The 5,173-nt window shown below is 40.8% G+C and overlaps 1 pseudogene; it reads left to right on the top strand.

The window, feature by feature from the left end:
* Positions 1-2,242, top strand: LOC118977601 (cold shock domain-containing protein E1-like; annotated as a pseudogene).
* Positions 2,243-5,173: the final 2,931 nt, after the last annotated feature.

Genomic DNA, 5,173 nt, shown 5'->3' with positions numbered 1-5,173 from the left:
ATGAGCTTTGACCCAAACCTTCTGCCCAACAATGGGCACAATGGGAGCCCCAGTGGTACTTCAGCAGCACTGAGTGAAACTGGGGTTATCGAAAACCTGCTAACCTCTTACAGATTTATTTAGTGTTCAGGATGTCCAGCTACACTTTTCTTCCACTGTTCACAGTATAATGGCACCCCGAAGGACTTAAAACTAGATGATGTTGAATTCAAAGTATCGTCTGACCAGAGGACGGGGGAAGCCAATGCTGTTAAACTGGCGAAGATAAAACAAAACATCATTCCTGAAGAATGAATGAATGGACAAGAAGCGTTTTATCTGACTCACACCCCTGAAGATTTGGAAGGGAATGTTCAGCTGGAAACAGGAGATAAAATAAACTTCGCAACTGATAACAGTAAACATACTGGTGCTGTAAGTGCTCCAAACATTATGCTGGTGAAGAAGAAACAAGCCCGCTGTCAGGGCGTCGTTTGTGCCATGAAGGAGGCCTTCAGCTTTATTAAAAGAGGTGATGTTGTAAAAGAGATCGTCTTTCACGATAGTGAATTAAAGGTGACTTAGACACCTCACTGCCTGGAGATGACGTGGAATTCACAACCAAGGACAGAAATGGTAGAGAAGCTACAACAGACGCCAGACTATTGACTCAAGGAGCAGTCATTTTTGATGATATCAGCATTGAACATTTTGAAGGAACTGTAACCAAAGTTATCCCCAAAGTACCCAGTAAAAACCAGAATGACCCACTGCCAGGACACATTAAAGCTGACTTTATGATTCCTGAAGAACTTACCTTTGGAGACAAAGACCCTGTTGGAAGGCGACCGTGTTAGGTTTATTATTTCAACAGACTGATGGGGCAAATTAGAACAAGCAACCAGCATAGAAGTTCTAATGAAGCTAGAGAAATGGGTGTAATTGCTGCCATGAGAGATGGTTTTGGTTTCATTAAGTGTGTGGATCGTGATTCTCGAATGTTCTTCCACTACAGTGAACTCCTGGATGGGAACCAGTTCCACACTGCAGATTGAGTAGAGTTAACTGTGTTTCCTGATATGCTCTCTGCCCAAAGAAATCATGCTATTAGGACTAAAAAACTTCCCAAGGGCACGGTTTTGTTCCATCCGCATTCAAGTCTTCGTTTTCTGGCCACCATAGAATAAGAAGTCACTTTTCCCAATCCTAAAACCACTAGCCCAAATAAAGGCAAAGAAAAGGAGGCTGAGAATGGTATTATTGCTTATGATGATGGTGGGGTGATCTTGACTATCATTTTTCAAGCCAAGGATGTGGATGGATCTACTTCTCCTCAAATAGGGAATATGGTTGAATTTAGTATTAGTGACAAACAGAGGCCTGGACTGCAGATTGCAAACTGCACATAACTTTTAGGTCATGATTCTAACTCCAAGAGGCTCTTGGGTTGTGTGGCAACTCTGAAGGATAATTTGGATTTATCGAAACAGCCAGTCATGATAAGGAAATCTTTTTCTATTACAGTGAGTCCTCTGGTGATACTGAAAGCCTGTAACTGAGGGACAAAGTGGAGTACAGCTTGTCCAAAGGTGAAGACAACAAAGTCAGTGCAGAAAAAGTCAACAAAACACTCAGTGAATGGCGTTACTGAAGAAACTGATCCTACCATCTACATAGGTAAAGTTTTCACCCCTTGAGGAGTATTGATCGGACACAGACCAAGTAGGAAGAAATGATTGAGACTGTGGACGAAGGGAATATGAAAGGAGAGATCTATCCATCTGGCATAGTTGGAATGGCCAACAAAAGGGATTGCCTGCAGAAAGCGGACAGTGTCCAATTCCAGTTGTGTTCCTGAGCCAAAATGCACAGACTGTGGCCTACAACATTACACCTCTGCATAGGGCCACTGTGGAGTGTGTGAAAGATCCGTTTGACTTAACTATGAAATAGGAGATAGCAAGAAGCTCTTTCTCCATGTGAAAGAAGTTCAGGATGGCATTGAGGTACAGGCTGGAGATGAGGTGGAATTTTGGGTGATTCTTAATCAGCGCACTGGCAAGTGCGGCACCTGCAGTGTTCGGGGAGTCTGTGAGGGCCCCAAGGCTGTTGCAGCTCCATGACCTAACAGGCTGGTCGTCACTTGAAGAACATCACCCTGGATGATGCCAGTACTCCTGGTCTAATGGTTCTTTGTCAGCCAAGGGGACCAGATGACGCAATGCAGTTTGGTGCAGAAAGAAAGTCAAGCTGGTGTCATTGACCAACCACATCCACAAAGCACATCATTAATCTGCTGCCATCAAGTTGGGGGGATCCTGATGAAGGGTCTGAATAGCTCCCTCTTCACCCCTCCCCACAATTTGGAATACTCATTCTATCGAGCTATTACACCAATTTTAACTTCCTCATGTTACATTTTTTTATTTTAAAAAATAAATACATTTAAGAAAACCATTTTAAAAATTTAAAAATACATTATTAAAATTTAATTTTAGCTGTTTCTTTTTTATATTCTTAATGTGGCTACTAAAAATTTAAATTGTAAATGTGGCTCACATTATGATTTGTACTCTCTTTCTATTGGACAGTACTGCTCTAAACTCCCCGCCGAAAGCCATTTCACTCACTCTGTAGGTGGTGAGTATCTTTTCTTTGAAATGCTTCTAGGATCCCAAATCCCAACCTCTTTTGTGAGATCAAAACCCACATTTCCAGAGGCCTCTTGCCCTTTCACAGATAACCACCATTCCTCAACTCCACATGAGCAAAGCCATGTGCTCCCCTGCAAAATCTATTTTTCCTTTTAATTAGCTTTATTAACTGTTTGTATTATTTTTTTATTTTGTTTTATATATTTTTTAAATTTATTGATTGATTTTTAGAGCAAGAGGAAGGGGGTAGGAGAGAAAGACATCAGTCTGTTGTTCCACTCATCCACGCATTCCTTGGTTGACTCCTGTATGTGCCCTGACCAGGGATCGAACCTGAAACCTTGACACATCAGGATGACACTGGAACTGACTGAGTTCCTGGCCAGAGCTGTATTACTTTTTTATTGCTGCTGTAGCAAGTTACCACAAACTTGGCAGTTTAAAACAACACAAATTTATTATCCTGCAGGTCAGAAGTCTGAAATGGGTCCCCCGAGCTAAAATCAAGGTGTGGCAGGGCTGCATTCCTCTGGAGGCTGTTAGGAGAAAATCCATTTACTTGCATTTCCAGTTTCAAGAGGTTGCCAGCACTCTTTGGCTCATGACCCCTTCCATTTTCCCAGCTAACAGTGACTGGCCAAGTTTTCCTCATGCTGAGTCACTCTGGTACTGACTCCCTTTCACCCCTGAGGACCTCGGTGATTACATGGATCCATCAGGGTAGTCTCTCCATTTTAAGGTCAGCTGATCAGCAAGTTAATTTCCATGGTCGATTTTAAGTCTCTCTTATGTAACATAACATAGTCACAGGTTCCAGGGATCGGGGTGTAGACATCCTGTCTGAAAGGGCTAGGCAGAGAGGGAGAATCTGTATGCAAGGTCAACAAGAAAATAAATGCTACTCAGAGCAGATATGAGGATGGCTCTCATTACTTTCAAGGGGATTGCTGACAGATAGGGGGCAGTTAAAGGGTTGGCGGGTATGAACATCAGTGACCTAATACTTTTCATAGTTCACCGTGGAATCTACTCTTCTAAGACTCCTTTCCTGATCACTCCTTTCTCCTTTCTCCCAGGTACACCTTTCTTCCACGTTAGCTTTCGTAGTTCCTTTGATATCGGTCTTACTCTTTTTACATCATGTTCATGCATGTAACCACCGGGTCTTAACCTCTCTCCAAGATTGGAAAGTATGTTGTGAACAGGAACTATTTGCTTTAGCTTTGAGTTTAACCGTGATGCCTAACGTGGCACTAATGCATAGAGGTTTCTCAATAACTATCTCTCGAACTTAGTTGAATGGAGACAGCTCATGTTGACTTATAACGTGTGTCCTTTAGCATCACAGCCACTGATTTCATGACATAGCAAACAGTTTCTTAACTGACTTCCACTTAACGGATATACTCCATTCTGTCTTGAAAGAACCATCAGTGTAATTCTTGTAGGTAGTGGGCTACCGTGTACTTGAGTTTTATGATCATCTAGGGTCACTTGTATTATTTTTCATAACTTATTAAGGCTGGGTATGCTTGATATTATAATTATATCATTTAATTTAAAGTTATATAGAGCAATGTAATATGAATGTCAAAGAATGAGAATTGTTTTTACAAAGACTAAGTTGAATATTCTAGCAATTCAAGAAAGTAACATATCCTAAAATCTATTGAAATAGTATATTACTTGAGCAGATTAAAGGAGAAAAAAATGATCATTCCAGTAAATGCACAAAAAAATACATCAACAAAGTTTAATACTTATACAGGATTTTTTTAAAACTTGAAAATGGGATTACAAGGCCTTATTTACAGTTAAAATGATCAATTGCATATTTAATTAGACAGAATGGAATCTAATGATACTAATAAGAAAGTTTAGCAAATTTGCCATAATCAAGATAGATTCTAGTCCAAATCCTGTTAGATAAGAAGGCTCCTACTGCAGTCATTCCGAGATTTATTAACACATATTAAAGGCCTCCAAGCTACGCATTGAACTGGGTGCAGATGGTTCCCTGAAGGACCAAGTGAGCCAAAGACGGGGGGTGCAAGCAACCTAGGGAAAGGATAACATGGGACAAATTCAGCAAGACATGGACAGGAAATAGAACCTAGGTGTCTTCCACTGGAAGGTATAGGAGGACAGGAGAGAAATAAGTTTGGGAAGGTAGGTTGTAGTAAGGCTGAAGAGAAAAGTACTTGACTTTTGTCTTAATCTCAATTTTAACATATTGTAATTTCCATCTGAAAGCATTTTACTTATATTTTAAACTGTCGTGTCAGAAAGTAGCCATCTCCAATTTGCAAATCACTCTGAAGAAGCTTATGCTTACATTATTTCTAAGGATAACAAAGTAATTGAGTGGGGAGAGGGATGATGGGGGGAAATAGGAAAAGGGACATCAAGGAACATGTATAAAGGACACATGGACAAAGAAAAAAGGGGTAGGTTGAAGGGGGAGGTGGGGATGGGTAAGGTGGGGGGGCGTGGAGGTGGGGAAAATGAAGACAACTGTATTTGAACAGCAATAAAAATCA

This window comes from Sturnira hondurensis, unplaced genomic scaffold (genome assembly GCF_014824575.4).
Source record: "Sturnira hondurensis isolate 20B ecotype Veracruz unplaced genomic scaffold, ASM1482457v3 Scaffold0021490, whole genome shotgun sequence".
NCBI lineage: Eukaryota > Metazoa > Chordata > Mammalia > Chiroptera > Phyllostomidae > Sturnira > Sturnira hondurensis.
Note: the sequence above shows the minus strand (reverse complement) of the source record. Positions and strands in the feature narration are given on the sequence as shown.